The following is a 19,351-nucleotide window of genomic DNA, read 5'->3' on the forward strand; positions in this document are numbered from 1 at the left end:
TACAAAGGTATTAATGAGCTGAGGATGACAGTGAAAATCTGGAATAACAGAGTATTCTTGTCTTCAAGTTATGTTATAGTCAGGAAGATCAAGCTGTAGTTGTTCCTTTCTTCTGCACCATGCACTGATTAGTAAATCACATGCTTTCTTTTTTTTTTTCTTTTTTGATAAGAAAGTATCGGCAATTCCTCAAATAAGTCATCTGAACTTCTACTTAACCTTTATACAGTTCAGACTTTTTCTAACATCTATTCATTTCTCTGTTGGTTGGTGTGTGGGTGAGGGTGGGTGTCGGTTTATTTGCAGGAAGAGCATAGGAAAAGAGCTAGTCCTACAGTCTTATATGTAGTTAATCTTGATTAAATTCCCTTTCGTTTCATGCTTTTTGCATACTTTGTGTCATAAGCTTCCAAATATAGTTCATAGAAAAACAAAAGGAAAAAAAAAAAAAAAAAAACCTTTAATATGCACAGAATTGAATGCAATTAAGGAATTACCAGGGATAGAGAAATGATATTTTCTTCTAATTGCAAGGAGAGGAATACATTGAGAGGAATGTATTCAAAATTAATGCTGAAGTACTAATTACTGAAAAGCAAAATAGTGAAATTATACACAAAGGAGAAACAATAGTTTAATGCATTTGAATATGTACATATTTGCACAGTTACATGTACATAATGTGCAAGTTATTCTTACATCAATTGTATACCATTGTCTCTTCTTCCTCTAGATTACAGGATTCCATCCCTTCTCACAAATTAAATTGTAACTAAACAGTTTCCAAATGCAGAAAACAAGAATGTCAGCAACTTCAAAAAATGTCCACATAGGTTCAATGAAAAGACTTAGCTAAAAAGAAAATAAAAGAAAGCTCATGATATATAATATCTTTAGATGAGGTATAGGAGAGAGAGGAATATTTCTAGTAGTCTTTTTTCATAAAGCAGTCCACTAAACCAGCAATGAAGCATACAGTGAAACTGGAGAGAAAACACTTCTTAAAATGTTGGAAGGAAATCCTTTATGTCCACACAATTCACCTGCAGAAGTCTTCACCACAAGTGTGGCACTGAGGTCAAGATCATAGAACTATCCAGGGCTGAGCATTAATAGGACTCTGAACAGCCACACTTCCCAACAATTAAGACTGACATAACTGTTTTGGTAATATTAATCCTCAGGCTTCTAAGCACCAGTTGTCACATGAGTGGATAGGATCAAAAAAAAAAAAAAAGAGAAAAAAAAGAATGTTAGTGACTGCTACAAGGTTCTTAGGCATGTCTCTAAAACTCTTGATAGTATCTACTTCATTGTGTGGTTGGGATTAAACAAGTCCAATATTATTATATTTGAAAGGAGGATACATATTTAATTTCAAATTACAACCTTTGTTATTTAATTATTGGAAAAACATGTCTTTTATTTTCAAAACCCATTACAAAATTCAAGCTCATTTTATCTACAGGTGTAATTATAAGAGACTTTTCATTAGAAAGATTTTGTGTGATATTGCTTACTTCTCCACTTGTATTATTATATATTCAATCTCCTTTTATATTTACCCATCTGAAGTAATTTAATATACATCTCTACAAAATACTAAAATGAGAAATAAATGTGAAGAACTTAATTATTATATATTCTTTTCCTGCAGTAAATTCTTGGTCAGAATGATTTCCATTAGTATTTTAAAATAAGTAAATAAATAATAAAAGTTGAAATATGTTTCTGGCCTGATTTAAAAAAAATAAATAAATAATAATAATGAAAAAATACTCATTGCTGTTAAGAAATATAGTAAAAATTTCCCCATTTAACAGTTATACTAATGCATCTCAGGGTAACTAAAGACTAACTTCTTTTGGAGTAACTTTGAGCTTTACAGTAATTTCTTTCTCCTTTTACACATTCTTTTATTACATCACTTCCTCTGTTTTATTCAGCTTAACCTGTATATGTAAGTAATACAACAGATCTTGGACACTAATAGTTACAACTTATCTGTGGCTACATTTACTGACAGACTCTGGTCCCAAGTGATTATCGAACCTTTACCACCAAAACCACAAGACCCATCTCTTGCTAGCTGAATTGAAGAGTAATGTTAGATATGAGAACATAGTAGATTACAATTACCATGGGAAACATATAAACAAGGTCAGTATACCTTGTGTTTCCCATGATGTAGTGTGTTCTTAGGCAGTAAAAAATAACTGTTCTAACTGTCTCTCTAGTGTTTAAGAGCTTGTGTCACTTCATGAGAACAATTTTATTATTAACTGCGAATGTATGTCACAGAAAAAGTAGGACTGTGATAGATAGCCCACAGTTACTGTAGACTGGGCATTGCCCATCTGATCAATGCTTTAGCTTCTCACATTCTTTCCCTGGCAACCTTTCACTATCAGTGAGATATACATTTCCCATATGTCTGAGGAGCAAAGCTATCTCTATTTCGAAATGTCTGCCCACACATGGGAGGCATGTGCCACGGAGCAGCTTGAGGCACAAATCACAGAATCACAGAATGGTTCAGGTTGGAAGGGACCTCCAGAGTTCATCTAGTCCAACCTCTCTGCTCAAGCAGGGTCATCTAGAGCATGTTGGACAGGATTGCATCCTGGCAGGTTCTGAAAATCTCAAAAGAAAGAGACTCCACAACCTCTTTGGGCAGCCTGTCCAAAGCTCTTGTCACCCAAACCATAAAGTTCTTCCTCATATGGTGATGAAACCTCTTGTGGTTCAAGTTATACCCATTACCCCTTGTCCTATCACTGGCCACCACTGGGAAGAGTTTGGCCCCATCCACTTTACATTGTCCCTTCAGGTATTTGTATAGGTTGACAAGATCCCCTCTCAATTTCTTCTTTTCTAGGCTAAACAGTCCCTATAACACTTTTTGCTGTTCTGTGACAATCTGATCTTAAGACAAGGAAAAGATTCATTATTCTGGAAGCTTGTTCAGCTGAGGAGTGATAGGGCTTTACTCCCCACTGAGTAGGTTTTCCTGAAAGTTGGTGTCTTCATCACAGTCTCCTCCATGCCTTGGAGCTGGTCCTTGCTGTGGAACTTATTCCTGGCTCTGCCTTCCCCCAGACACTGATCTTTCCAAGACATTCTTAAGGGATTGTGATAATGGCCCTGCAATTCATTGTGAGATGTTCTTATTTCATATAGTGGTTTTTTTTTGTTTTGTTTTGGTTTGGTTTTTGTAATTGTATAGTAAAAAAAAAAGATAAAATAATGAAATGCTAGACAAAAATGAACTTGTCTGGATGCATGTTGTAGAACATACTGCTGGGCAGTGTATATTATGGAAAACTTACCTATCAGGTACTAAACTACTTACTTGGATGTTGTGATGGTTACACACTCATGGTCAGCTAAACTCTACCACAACAGGTCTCTCACTCCCACTCCTCAAAGGAAAGGGGGAAAGAAATTATGATGCGAGAAAAAAAAAAAAAATCACTGTTTGAGATAAGAATAATTTAATTGAATAGAAAAGAAACAGAAAATAATTAATAATAATAATAATAATAATAATAATAATAATAATAATAAAGGCCCCATGGAAGCAGAGAGAAAGAGAAGGAAAATAATTATTCTCTAAATTATCCTTCACTTCCCATCAGCAAGTGATGTTTAACAATGTTTTCATAATGAGAGACTCCCTTCTCCTACCCCTTTCCAAGCTTTTGTTGCAGAGTATGACATCATATAGTATTGAACATCCCATTTTGGTCAGCTTAGGTCAGCTGTCCTTGCAGTGTCCTCTCCTTACCCACCCCCAGCTGACTTGGGGATGGGGAGGGTAAAGAGAGTCTTGATGTTGTGCCAGCACTAGACAACAACAGACAAAACATCAGTCTGATAACAAGGTTGTTCTAGCTACAAGTACAAAGGACAGTACTATATGGGCTGCTATGGGCAAAGCTAACTAAATCTCAGACAGACTCAGTAAGGATGTGCAGCATGCTATGAGCCAATTCTTTTCTCAGAATCTTGTCAAAGCGGGATGACACTGTCTGAAAGCAAAAACCATTCTCACAATTTGCCTTCAAGATCACCTGTGCTAACAGACGTTTGGGGCTTTTGGAGTCCTCACAGCATTTTAGGACTGGAAATGGGCTAGCCAAGTTAATTAATTCCTCTGGACCACATCATTCACAAAGAAAAATGACATTCCTTTTCAAACAGCTGAGGTCTTGATTTTTTTTTTAAGCCTCTCAAATGTACAGACACAAATACATTTCTTTTTTATGAGCCTTCTGGCTTTCACATTAATACTATTATACTGTTTTTTGACAGGTGACATTACTAGCATACCCAACTCATTGTTCTTACCTTATGAGTTTTCCAAACTAACATTAGACAACCAGCTGTACAAAGTGTACAGTGTAATTAATTACATAAGACTTTTCAAATCTATATGAAGAAAGACTGTGAATCACAGTGCTGCAAATGCTTACTGTCACTTATGGTTAAATATCTTTAACTCTTAGAGGTAACCATAATGGACAATTAAGTTTATAATCTTGAAAGATAAGTATGATATTTATAGAAATAGTTGATAGATGCACAGTTTATTCCTTCCAGTTATCTGTAACAGTGGCACAAGCAACTCAAAATGATATCCCTAACATAAAGTGTAGTGAGTTTGCATAAGTAGCTTGCCAGAAAGGGAAAAAATGACTTTTTTATAATGTGCCAACCTTGCCACACTGGTGCCACATGTCTCTTTGCAAAGGATTATATCAGTCCATATTTAGCTACAGAAAATAGTTTAGCATATTTATTGTAAACAGCATATTTTCAAACCAGAAGTGTTGTGTATAGCTGTTTAACACATAATAATAAGAATGGCAACTCCTAAATAAACAGTACATGAGTATTTACCCTCTCCCCCAATTAAGAAAAAAATAGGACTCGAGAAAACATGTAGAGTAGATAAACCTCAAACATGGGATTAAAATATGTGTCAATAGTTGTAGTCTATTACTGTCCCACAGCTTGTGGTTAACTTGCATCTTCACATTCCTCTAGTTCTGATGCCATATCCAAACTGACTATCTATTCATGGTCATTTTATGCAGATCTGCCTCTGCTTATTCAAGACACTTTCTTCAACCCGTTTTCATATGCCGACATGAAAAAAAAGAATACATAACCATTAACAACGTTTGTACTATTGGTGCCTGTGCATGAGTATGAGAAAAGAACCTTCTTTAGTTAAAACCCTGCCAAGACAGTACTGCATTTGATGTAATCTGCTCCAGGGAAGAGAATAACAAAACAATTTTTAACTACAGCTCAGGGTAGTCACTACTGGATAGTATTCAAAGATTTGGAGATAGGACCAATTGGAGAACTTACATAACAGGACAGCATGTCCCACTAGACAAAAGAAGCTGACCAGAGTTATGCTGACATATAGTCAAGGCACTAGCCTTGATCTCAAGGTATCATTTGTATAATATTTATTCTAGATATACATATGTACATTTATATGTGAATGTACACATGGAAGAATGAGTTACAAGTATATTCATATCAAAATCCTCCCTGCCTAAAAGGTAGGGCATTTGAAACTGGGTTTTAAGAAGAGCATTTTCTAATTTAATGTAGTACAAATTTTGACTGGGCTCATGAAAAAAAAAAAAAATGTATTTATGTCTACAACAAATTTTTGTTGGTCAGGTGGAAGAAATATCAGATGCTTCCAAACAGGAAGTGATTTGTTTCCAAATAGCTCAATGTTTAACCAATCTTTTCAACGTCACTGTAAGGATATCATTCTCTTTACATCATTACACCTGTAACTGCAAGAAGATAAAGTATTTGTTTAATGAATAATCATATACATGCTCACTACTGCCTTACATCTTTATTCTTCAGACCTTCTTCTTCCTCCTTGAACAGACTCCTAGAATATCCCATGCAGCAGCTTGAAAAATGTCATCTGGTCCAAAACAAAGTTCAGTTATCTATCTCTTTTCCAGAGATCTTTAAACTATTTGTCCAGAATAAATTTGTCACCAATAGCAAGAGTATTCAAAGAGTTAAGAACAAAGCCTCTAAAAGGCATCACTATTTTTAGATATTACAAACTCCTATTACACAGTTTCAAAAGTATTAGCCTTATCAGCTGTTCTTTAATGGAAGCAACATTTATACAATTATATCTGCCTTCTCCTAAAAGCTTGCTATCTATACAGTGAGAGGAAAAAAAAAATGCCCTGAAATGCTTGCTTTTCCTTTCTGCCCAACATTCTTTTTTCAGTAAAACTACATTGTACACTAAATGGCAACAATTACTGCATGCCACTAAGTCCAGACAGTAACCATTATTTTTTCAGTTTTCATTAAAATTTTAGGACAGGTACCTAAGCAAAACATGCACTTACAACTGTCACAACAAGTGCACTGTATGCAATGGTCTATTAAACTAATAAAAATTACTGAAGTAAGTGCAAAATTGTATAATGCTGTATGGCTAGCAAAATGCCTTCTACGAGTATAGCATTTACAATGCTGCCAGCCCATTGACTGCTGTGAGATAGTAACTACTTTTCCTAAAAGCTGAAATTACTTTGCCTCTCACGAGTCCCAGCTCTTGATCAGATAAATGATAAATATCTGGATGCAAGAGTGAGCCTTCAGATGCTTGTAGAACAAGAGCATCTAGAACATTAGTGCAGTGACTCCAGAAAATAGAGAAAGGGCTGTTGGCTTATGGTTTTCTTTACTCAACACAGGAAGTCACAGGCTAGTCATGGCTGAAAGCAAGTCACATTAAGATAATGACCACATTTGCTCTCCAAAGAGCTACATAAGCCTAGAAGACATATTACCAATGTAGTAAGTAGCAGTCATATTGTAAAACTTTTATCATCACTTTCTAACACAAATAACTTCCCACAATTTGCCATGAATGTATTTACATAGTTCTTTTTTTTTTTTTTTTTGTAAAACTCATAAACATTTCTTTTCAGAAGTGTAATGACTTTTCTAAATGTGTAATCAGTTAAATAATCTTATTTTGTCTTAAAATTTTCTTAGGAGGAAACAGGAGCTACATTTTGCTCCTGTTCCTCTCATTAATAACCTCTTTTATATGGTCATTTGAAGCAGTAACCCCTTATTACGATAATTATATCTCGATGCGAGCAGCAGCAAGGAGCAGCCAGAGACAGCAATAAGATAGCTATGAAATATAAGCTTTTTACTTTGGATTGGATGACTTCAGATAATCTGTGCCAGAACAGCAATGTCTATGGCATTTAATTGCCTCCAGCACAGACAGCACATTCTGAGAGACATTCACCTTACAGTCTCCCTTCTCTTTTGGAGCAACCACATCATCAGCCTAATGTCAATATAGCCAAGATAACCCACAGGTCCTGGCTATGTCTTTTCTTGTTATTGCACCTATTCAATCTGAAACTGCAGTCAAAGTTGAGCATGGGTTAAGGTGTGGAAAGCCAAGTCTCATAAAGACCAACCACTAGTCTGTCAAAAAGCTGACAATGCCCTCACTTTACTTGAGCTCAGCATCAAACTGAGTCTTTTTCAAACCATCAGTAACTCAGATGTTTCAAAACATCTGTGAATGCAATTACCTGGTTTCAAAGAGCTTGCTTCTCTGCTTATACCAGCCTTACCAGAGCACCACATAGGTGTCAGGCCTATGTAGCTGTAGGCCACTTTGCCATAGTACTGCCACCTGTTACTATGATGTGCAAACATACGTTTCCAAACAGGTTAGTTACTCAACCTCAGAGCTATGTATGTGGTATTAGCAGAATAATAGGAATTCCACCAGAGAAAGTAAACGAATAAAAAATAAAAAAATAAAAATAAAAATAAATAAATAAATAAAAAATAAAAGCAATGACAAATGCTTCTTGAAAATTCCTTTAAAATTCTGTCTTGTGGTAACTTAACAGCATGATCATTTATTTGTTTCATATGAGGGTGAACCTGAGTATAAGTATACAGTCCCAATTTCAGAGAAACACTGACATGAGTTAATACCCTAATATTCAATTTTTCAGTCATGGAGAAGAATTCTGTGCACTAAAAACACCTTTCACCATTAAGGAAAGCAATAGCAAATTGGCTGATTAGCATAAATGTACAATATTGTCTCTTAAGAGTCATTAACATGCTTTCCCAATGTAGTTGTTTCAGTTGTTAAATTTATGAATTCTCTTTTTTTTTGTTGTTTTGTTTTATTTTAAATCTTGGCACCTCTATCACAAATGTTATGATTCCCAGTAGGTAGAAAAGACCTGAGCAAGCATAAAATGAACTTTTTAAAAAATATGAACCTAGTGAAAAAAAATACAGCCCAGAAATGCAATTAGTGTTGCAAATAAATTTTGTATTGGGAAATTTACAGAATTTAATCCAGTGAGATTTTGTTATGCCTTGATACAAACTACATAAAATAAATAATAAATGTCTTCCATCTTTCATTTTTAAAATAAAAGTACCCCATTTCCATTATATCAACAAGAAATTTTATATTGGGAATCATAAAATTATTAACTTTCTAAAAATGTTAATAAATAATCAGACCATTATCACTGAAATTCAAACGTGATAATCAGCTGAATTCAAGGTGTCCTTTCCTATAAAAAGGCAAAGAAGCCCTGGAACAGGGAGTTTCTTTGACTTAAATAGAACCACCAATAGAACCACAAAGTGAGAATCTCTCAACTAGTCCAGAGCTTTTTCAGCACTACTTTGTAAATTATAAAAAGACATACTGTACCATATCTGTGCCATTAGGCATAGTTCAGCTGTTGAAAATTGTACTGTTGGTAACTCTTTTATCATCCATAAAGAATGTATCCAAGATAATGAAATCATATGTTACCCTCTGAGATTTACAAATCTGACACCACATGCAATGTCTGCTCTCCCTTCTTTAAATTAATATAGAGAGACATCTCTTAGTATGCTGAAAATCTTTTCTCTCAGCTCTCCATAATTTTAGAGGTCATTTAATGAATGCAGTCATGAGTTGATAGAGTCCTCCCCCTATTGTAGCTAATCTAATAAGTATCTAACATTTTAGGTATTATTGTGCTATCTGTATTGCTGCTCAGTAAGGCTGCCACTTATCCCAAAGACAAAAAACAGACTGGCAAGGAAGCAGCAGTTTGGCTTAAATTCACATACTTGCCTGTCGGAGAATTTCAAATCACTGTTCATATCTTTAGTGAGCTCATTCATTCACCAGCAACAGCTTGGTGCTGCCAACTGATTTGGGAAGTATATTTCTCCGATGTTCTAGGGAGTAGTAATTTGCATCTTGTAAATTACACAAAGTATCTCTCAAGCAATAAATAGGTAAATAGAAAATAAGGTCAGTAATATTTGAATGAATGCACCGATAGAGATTTCTCTGATATTTTAATTGTTCCTCTCCAATGCATTGAAAAGGCAGACCACATGTTGTTGTTGTTGTTGTTTTAAATAATTGTGAAAATAAAGAAAGTATAAAGTTCATGTTTTATTTATACAAGGTTGTACCAGTGAGGCTCCTTATAAACTTGTCCTGAAGTACTAACTTACTTCTTTTCTCTCTCCTCTCCTTTCCCTTTCAAACCCATTAAACTGCTGTTTTGTTTTGTTTTGTTTCATTGTTGTTTTTGTGATTATCTATCTTCTGATTATCTAGGACCAGCACTGCATCATATTTCAGTCTTCAGAACAGCACTTGTATATTATTGTGTTATTTTGATTCTATTTTTAATAATTTGCTTTACGTTTGATGCTAGGTTATTGGATATATTTTGCCCATCAAACTAATGCAACTTATTGTTTCCACTTCTTACCCAAGACCTTTATCAAGGCTTGATCCTATTTGCAGGACAAATGAGATTTTTTTTATTTTTTTTTAATACCAGGAGGATGAAAGGAGCAGGTTAGCTGCTATGTCCAGACTGCAGTTCTGTAATCCACGTGTACAGTTCACAAAAGCAGGCCGAGGAGTTTCAACCAGTGGTTTCAATCACAGTTTATGACTCAAGGATTTTATAAGAAGTTTTGAGGAAGACATTACATTACTTTTTTTTTTTTTTTTTTTTTTTTCCTGAAAGGCACTTACACACTCTTACCCCATGTGGGGAGCAATCCTAGCTGACATGAATTTTGCTTAGACTCTCAGTCATCCACTTTAAACAGCTTACTGAGCCCAGGGCAAAGACCCAGAATGCTGTGGGTCACTTTGCTGTTACTGAAGTGAGTTGCAACTGAGCCCTCTTCCCTGGAAACCTCAAAGACATTTGTCTTGACATTTCTGGTGTTCAAAGTTTTTAAGAGGTTACTGGTTGAATAAGGATAATGAGTTCCGTCCTTCAACCTGTTTTATAGATCCAGGTTGCTTTTCAGTAGGTTACAAATTAAATTCCCCAGCACACACAGACCATTCAGTAATTTACCACAGCTTTTTAATCATAACTCACAGTATGTGAACTAGTTCTCCACAGGAATTAAGGATTTTTAGAAAACAAAGTACAGATACAGTTTATTCTATCTTTGAGCAGAGGATGGACACTGTGGCCTCTTAAAGGCCTTTTTATGATTTGTTTAAAATATTTACTCAGTTTCCATCCAGTATTTTTGCAAATACAGTACCTCAAAAACTATAGCTTCCCCATAGTAAAAATATTGAGCAGACAGATTCCTTCCATACTGGAAGATGCTACCCAATTATCACACTCATCAGGACATCTAACCAGAGGTTTGAAGCCTGTAATAAAGATAATCTGCAAGACAAACCCTCACACATTCACTGCTCACTGTAGACGACTTCTGCTGTGAGCTACTTCTATTTCTTTTGATATGAAACACCCCTCGGAGACTAAATAAAAGGTATGCCTACTTACATGCTGATTGTATCAATTCACTGAAATCCATCGGAGATATGCAGCACAACAAAACTGTGTACAACAATCAAGTTTGTTAAAGATGTCTGCATAACTTCTCTTTTTTCTCACCCACCTTCCCATGTGCTCCTCTCTGGTAGGTAAGTGCAACCCCTAGATTATGGGGAAAGAGTGTGGGAGATGTTTAACAAAATGCTAAGTCTCTAGATTTCTAAATTGTCTTCTCCTGAAGCTTGTGTTCAGGCAGCAGCAAGATGAAACTTAAAATCTACCCACAGATTATTGGTGCACAAATTGAAAGGGAACATGGAGATAACCTGCTTTAGGCAGACAGCAGAATGAATATCAGGAGATGCGAAATAAAGCACACCTTAAGAAAGCACACATTAAGAAATGCCTGCTGCTGGTGACTGTCTTCCCTGTGTACCTAAGTAATTTATTCCTGACTCCATTAAAAATAATAATAAAATAATGTAAATGTAATTTACATTAAAATGTAAATGTATTTTACATTTATGTAATTTACATAAATGTAAATTAATGTAAACCTGAAGATAGAAATCAGTACCACAATTAGAAAGAGAGGGGAAGGAAGGTATTGTATTAACTAGACTAGACTTCTCCAGAAAATCAAGGCATTCCAATGGTTTGGTATAGGAGGAGGTTTGCTGATTTGTTTAAAGAAATGAATGAGTTCTCAGCATTTATTATTTATTTGTACTTTGTTTACATTGATATGCACAAATTATTACATGAAAGTCTTTCACCTGTAGTGCTGAAGGTCTTTTGTCTTGGATAGTTCAAAAGTAAAGTTAAACCCAAATAGCCTTTATTCTCATTAATCTTAAAACACCAATTGGCTAAAACATTGTGTTTGCCCTAAGATAATGCTGTATAAAGACTATTTAAAATGACATAGGCACTGATTCCTGGGGACTTCCTCCTGATGGATCCTGACATTTCAGCTTCATAACGTACGAGGCAGGTTTGTTTTGTTTGTGCAATTAGTCATATTACTTAGCAATATAAAATGTGTTTTTTACACTAAACTCTAGGGAATACAATATGCAGAATTCATAAGATACAAAATACATAAAAATTCATTTCCTGAGCAGAAGCACTGCAACACTGTATAGCAAAAACTATTACTTTTTTCATTGTATTTGTAATAAAGAACTCAAGCAACCATGCCCTTCAAGGCTGGGCTCCTCACCACTTCACTTGAACTCAGCCTCAGCATTCAGCCATGGCATGTGAAGTTAATTACTCTGGGCACTGGGGCTCTGAACAGAAGAATGACCCTATTTGCAGCTTCATGTACTATGTACCACGCTACAGTGAATTCTTTCAGTACCTACACATTGCACACTCAGTGACTCTGAATGGAGTAATAATTCTAGCACTCTGGAGGAAAACTCAACTGTCATCTCATTTTCACAGGGACACTCTTCTTCCCAGGTAACCATTTAATGGGGGCTGACATCAGTCCACATTCAGTCACTGTCACCCTCCCAGTTAAAATGGCATGGAAATCCAGTGATTATGAATTTCAGAAACCATCATGCAGGAAGGCAGGCTTGAAACAGCTTGTAAGCATTGGATCCCTAGACCTTTCCTACAAGTTTTATATGAAGGACATTAGAATTATGGTGATTCAAAAATCTTTGGTTGTAAATGACTCCTCTTTCTAAAGAACAAAACATTATATTCAGGAGATCTGGTTACATAATCTGTCAAGATAGCTGAGGAGCTGAGGAGCTGAATATTTTCATAAAAACTGCAATATCTTCATAGAAGCCAAGAAAAAATAAAGTAATTTAATTTAAGAAAAAGTCCATTACACATGATTTCTTGCCAAACACCTAACTATTTTCAGTTGGGGTAAGAAAACACCTAACTGTTATGCTGTTGGGGTAAGAAATTTCAGCAGCCTCACAAAAAAAAAAAAAAAAAAAAAAAAAAAAAAAGTCTACAATTAAAGATGAAATGCCCTACATCAATGTACTGAGGTGGTCAGCTTTGTCTGACATAATCAAGATTATGTCAGATGATGTGATCTATCACAACAATAATAATAGTAAAGGGAAATTTATAAAAGTGATAAAATATCTGTACCTGGTATAAATCAGTTGCAAATCTGATTCAAAGAAAGGAACATTTATAATTTCTTTAATAAGATTTGTATCAGAATATTTGCTGACATGCCAATATACCTCCAGCTTGAAATGATTTTTAAGAACAAGTCCTTATCACACACTCTTTTGAATAGTAGTTGTAGAAAGATGACTAATCATTTCCAAGCACAGGATTTATTTGCTAGAATTTTCCAGGACACATAAAAGTACAAATATTTTTTAAGTCTACATGAGGAAACATGTTCTTATTAGCAAAAACAAATAAACAAACAAATCTGCAACTCAAAATTCTAAAAAAACAGCCCTCAGATCTCCTAAGGTATCTTAGGAGATACCTTAGGAGACAGAATTCTCCTTAGGAGATACCTTAGGAGACAGACAGGGACAGAATTCTCTTTCTTTCTTTTGTTTATTTACTTATTCACAAGCTCTGAGCATTTTTATTTCCCAGCACAAAATCTGAAGCTTTAAAACAGACAGCCATGAAGGTGACACTTTAAGAAAGCTTAAGTAGGTGAGATCTGGAATGATTTTTTGTGAATTGACAGATTAATGTGCACAACTTTCATCTGACCCAGACAGAAAGGGAAACACCATTTTTTTTTTCCTGATGTACTTTCTGAAATCACTAGAATGCTTATTAGGTGGTAATTTCCTTATTGGGACACAAGTGTGATATTTCTATGAAACATTACTCTTTTGCTACAGTAATAAAAGAATTAAAGTGTACAATGGGAGCTTGGGTTCCCCTTTCCCTTTTTCCTTTTCCCTTTTCCCTTTCCCCTTTCCCCTTTCCCCTTTCCCCTCTCCCCTTTCCTTTCCTTTCTCCTTTCCTTTCCTTTCCTTTCCTTTCCTTTCCTTTCCTTTCCTTTCCTTTCCTTTCCTTTCCTTTCCTTTCCTTTCCTTTCCTTTCCTTTCCTTTCCTTTCCTTTCCTTTCCTTTCCTTTCCTTTCCTTTCCTTTCCTTTCCTTCAAAATATAAATCTTCTGTATTTTTTTCTGCTTTACAAAGAAATATTACCAACCATCCAGATTATGAAGTTTCAATTTCACTACTGTAAATTTATATTCTGCTTAGTCATGAATTGTAATAGTCAATGCTGATCTCACAAAGTACACTTTTAAGGTAAATAGCGTTCAGCATGTTATCCCTTTACCTTTTTGATTCATAGTAGTTATTATAGGCAGTGGCTTGACTCTAGGAAAATATTTCTTCTTTCACCTGGGTAACAAAAACATTAAAGCTAGAGAATAAAGAATAGAGCGTAGCAATATACAACCTGTGCTACTTCTAGAAAAACTTTAAAATTAATATCAGTTTGTGAATTTACTTCTGAAAGTTTTGTGTCTTTGTGCATTTCCAGAATTTATTGCCTGAATAATCATCAATAATTTTGAACTATTTATATCAGCTGAGAAATTCTACCTTCCATATCTCTGTTGAAAATTGACCTTTATTTTTAATATATATCTAACTGCCCTACTTTACTTGTAAGAAGCCAAGACTTTTTTTTATTAAATCAAATCATAGAATCATAGAATGTCTCAGGTAGGAAAGGACCTTAAAGATCATCTAGTTCCAATCCCTCTGCCATAGGCAAGGAAATCTGGTAACATAAATAAGTATTATACACTCTCAACTATAAATCACTTTACTCATTAATTAATATTAATATTTTAACTATTCCAAAAAAAATTAATGCTCCACTTAATATATATCATCACTTGATGGATGTAGAATATGTTTAGGATACTTAAATTAATGAGTTTTCTGTGCCACTTACCAGCAAATTTTAAGGAAATGTCACCTGATGGGAAATAATTACAAAGAAAATTATTCCAAGTATATTGAGATTAAATATTTGAAAAGTGAAAATAATTTACAGAATTAAATTCATGTTATGTCACATATTGTGTGACAGGCTCACTGAATTTTGAAATCTTCAGAGTTTTGTGACAGCATAGAAAGGTTAACTTTAAAGAAAACATACTTGCAAGCCTCCTAGATTATGAGAAAATCAAATGATATTTATCAATAATCTCACAGAACATCTCCTGAATCCAAATGAAAGGCAAATTTACTGGCTTAAGAAGTATATAATATTTGAAAGTGTTCTGTGGTAGTGAAGCAATTACTGATAGAAGATCCTTTGCAGTTTTGCACCCCTGAAGCAAATTCAGTACTTTCTGTTCAGTACTCGAACAGAAAACCTAAATTTGGCTCATGTTTTGAACTTTCCTCATTTCCTCTAAAATAAAAACAAATTATTAACAAACGATGTAGAGAAAGAAGGAACCTGAATCGAAGATTCCCTGCTAGGGCTCTGAACAGGAGATGTGGAAGTCCCTCAGAGTAATTTACCAACATGGGGTCTCCCCACGTCTCTCCCATTCTCAACATGATGTGGACTATTTATCCACTTAAACTATTTTCTCCCTTCTATTCTCATTAGTTTTGCCAATGAAAGATGGACAAAGAAGGAGCATTTTTATAAGAACTTTCCATTTTAAGAAATCATCACACAAAGCAACTATATCAGGTACACAAGAAGATTTTTTAATATAGATCATGACCGTCTCTTTCTAATACGTATTAAAATGTGCTTTAAGCCTATTAACTCTGCTGTGTGAGAATCCTAGGCACAAGGCGTAAATTCCTGGGAAAGTGTTAGAGTCTCAACCAATAGGTCAGATCTGCAGAACATGTTCCTCCAGTTTCAATATTTTAATGCCCACACAATGGACATATATGGGCGTGTAATGGGTACAAATATGATAGCATTAAAAGTTGTAAAATGGCAAGTCTTTATCAAAATATATAAAATCTACCACTGATTCATGAAATGTGCTATCTCTGCCAGGAAATAAAATTATATGTTGATTTCAGTTGAACTATTCTTACTTGTACCAGCTGCAGATCAGGTTCAGGATATGTAGAAATGACATTATTACACATAGTGTTTATCTATGATTTGTTTTTTATTACTGCTTATCAGTGACGCATATGTTCTTTCCTTTTATACTGCCACAGTATTTTGAAGGATAAAATAAATAAAAGTAGTATCCATTTTACTCCTGTGGTAGTCCTTTTCCTCTTCTTTCTTAAGAAGAATGTGCTTTTTTAATATATATTTTTCAAGTCCTATCTGTAGAGTATCAAGTTATATTCACAGAAATTAGAGTCAAAGAGAGACTGAAAGAGAGTCACTGGATGTCAGTAGCTTGGTCTGGTTTTATTAAAAAAATAAAATAAAATAAAATAAAATAAAATAAAATAAAATAAAATAAAATAAATAAAATAAAATAAAATAAAATAAAATAAAATAAAATAAAATAAAATAATAAAATAAAATAAAATAAAATAAAATAAAATAAATAAAATAAAATAAAATAAAATAAAATAAAATAAAATAAAATAAAAGCCATGTACAGAACAGAATATGGAGAAAAAAATGCTGTTGACAGGTGTCTGGATAAAATAACTTGTTGTTGGAAGGTTTTAAGCCCTGAGGATTTACTTTTACCTGTCGGGTTGGAGATGGCCAAGGAGCAGAAATAATGATCAGACAGACAAATACACTACCACAAATAAGCCTGTGCCATTCCTCCTGGCAACTCTTCATTATTTAAAACAGTGCTACTTTGAAAAGAAGCAAAATGCTTGAGACTTGCTCTTTGTGTAAAGATAACAGAAGGCTCTTTTTAAAGATAAAACATCCTGAGACATCTTTGAAGGTAAAAAGCATTCTTCCAGAAACATCTCCTGTGGTAGGTATTTGGAATCATGATGTGATTTGTTTAAAGTAAATAAAGAATGTTCTCCAAACTGCAGGTCCCTGCCTAGAGCAGCTTAAAAGAGGATGTGTGTATGCATGTAGTTATAGTGCTGTTTACTGAATCTAACAATTTAATTTAAATATAGGTTTAATTTACATATTCAGTGAGCCAAGTTTATTCAAAGGACATAAGTAGTACTTAAGTATAAGTCACACCCTGTTAGAGTGGAAGGGGTAAAATGGCATCTTCACATGTTTTTCATCATATCCACTACAGAATGAACCAGAAGTGATAGAGACAATCTTGATTCTGAGGGATTGCATGTGACTCTTCATACATTCAAAAAGGTTGTTGGAGGAACAACCAAGAAGCAAATATAGCTATCTCATTGTCAGTATTCACACAGGGAGCAAATAGTTCTTATAGCATTATTGAGCTGCTAGTCCCGTATTTCCCACCATGACAAAATATACAAAGAGCTATAAGATTTGTTTCATCGTTTTATTCTGGCCACTTTGTTTTTATGTTAATTCAGCAGTCTTGCATTAAGAATGACAAACTGCCCAAATACTAGAAGGGCGTTTGACATGAGGAGTCAGGGCAGCAACATTGCTACCTTTTTCCCTTTTCTTATTCCCTTTAACTTTTGATCAACCACATTGTAACACAGCAGTTTATCAGACTAACACTTCTATTTGGTTGGAAAGCTGCCTGGCAGAGAAGGACCTGGGAGTGATGGTTGACAGTAGGCTGAATATGAGCCAGCAGTGTGCTCAGGTGGCCAAGAAGGCCAACACCATCCTGGCTCGTATCAGAAGCAGTGTGGCCAGCAGGGCTAGGGAAGTGATTGTCCCCCTGTACTCAGCTCTGGTGAGGCCGCACCTCGAGTGCTGTGTTCAGTTTTGGGCCCCTGGCTACAAGAAGGACATCGAGGTGCTTGAGCGAGTCCAGAGAAGGGCAACGAAGCTGGTGAGGGGTCTGGAGAGCAAGTCTTATGAGGAGTGGCTGAGGGAGCTGGGCTTGTTCAGCCTGGAGAAGAGGAGGCTCAGGGGCGACCTTATCGCTCTCTACAAGTACCTTAAAGGAGGCTGTAGTGAGGTGGGGGTTGGTCTGTTCTCCCACATGCCTGGTGACAGGACGAGGGGGAATGGGCGAAAGTTGCGCCAGGGGAGTTTTAGGTTGGAACTTCTTTACCGAAAGGGTTGTTAGGCACTGGAACAGGCTGCCCAGGGAAGTGGTTGAGTCACCATCCCTGGAGGTCTTTAAAAGACGTTTAGATGTAGAGCTTAGTGATATGGTTTAGTGGAGGACTTGTTAGTGTTAGGTCAGAGGTTGGACTCGATGATCTTGAGGTCTCTTCCAACCTAGAAATTCTGTGATTCTGTGATTCTGTTTGTGTCAGTGCCTGATGTGATGTGGCACAGGCCATCAAGCAACTGAGAGTCAAGTTCTGCTTTACAATTTTTTATAGCAGCCACTTAGTCCCATCTTAGGTCGCTTTTAGTCCCTTTGGTTTGTGCCACAATAACACTTATTCAGATGTTAAATAACTGAAGTGGAGCCAAAATCACAAGCTGGTGATGTCACTTCCAGCACCTGCCATTGTCTATCAATGCTATATGACTACACTGGTGTCTACATCAGTTATCTAGACCCTTTAATTTAAAGACAAAGAGGAAAAGACATAAATATCTTTTTTTTTTTTTTTTCTCTCCCAATTCCATATCATGCCTAATAATCCATGCCAAAAACATGTCCGAGCAAGTTCAAATACAGAACTTAGGTTAAAAAAAACAACAGGTCTGAATCTCCCACAGGAACATTTCCTTCCAATTTACTTCTTCATCATAAGTCATAATACTCGTCCACCCCAGACATATTATTGGGATTTATTGCTGCATTACAATGGTCTTCCTAATTAATGCAAAACCACCATCACTTTTCTCTTCCTTTAATATGAACATGTATTCAAAATTCAGCTCCTCCAGGTGACAGTAAGTTTACAGCCAGAAAAAAAGAAAAAAAGAAAAAAAAAGTGCAGTTGAAGAAATGTCGCTTCTCTTTCCTGTTGTTTGTATGTTCCAGTTTTAAGTGAATAAAAGCAAGTCTGTAGAGTTTGAAGTACCTAAGAATTCTCTCAGCTGCAAAGTGCAAAGGAAGAAGCTTATACATTAGATGTTGCTGAGGTGACAGAATTCAGATAAAACCAGTACCTAGCAGACAAAATACCAGTGGAATTTCAAATGGATCTATTTCTTGCAATGTTGTTATTATTTTCAGGTAAGAATGATGTTACATAAGCCAATTATAACTAGTAATTTTCACTGTAGTTTGAATCTTGTCCCAATCTTGTGTAAATTTTGAAAGTATCACCTTCAGCACATGATCTAAGGGTTTCTTTGTAGAGAAAAAAAATATATATCCAAGTAATATTTTCCCATTAAAAACAAATATTTAAATATTTTTGACCTTCTCTTTAATTATGTATAACATTGTCCACTTTCATCCTCAGACAAGAACCGTGCTTCGAAGATCT

The 19,351-nt window shown here is 35.2% G+C and overlaps 1 long non-coding RNA gene across 1 annotated transcript; it reads right to left on the bottom strand.

The window, feature by feature from the left end:
- Positions 1-609: 609 nt before the first annotated feature.
- On the bottom strand, positions 610-7,672 carry LOC311432267. Its single transcript, XR_014689928.1, has 3 exons — positions 7,626-7,672; positions 3,353-3,422; positions 610-1,188 (listed from the first exon to the last, which is right to left on the bottom strand). It is a non-coding gene; the product is annotated as an uncharacterized lncRNA (long non-coding RNA).
- Between the last annotated feature and the right edge of the window lie 11,679 nt (positions 7,673-19,351).

Source organism: Aythya ferina, assembly GCF_964211825.1.
Source record: "Aythya ferina genome assembly, chromosome: 2".
Classification (NCBI taxonomy): domain Eukaryota; kingdom Metazoa; phylum Chordata; class Aves; order Anseriformes; family Anatidae; genus Aythya; species Aythya ferina.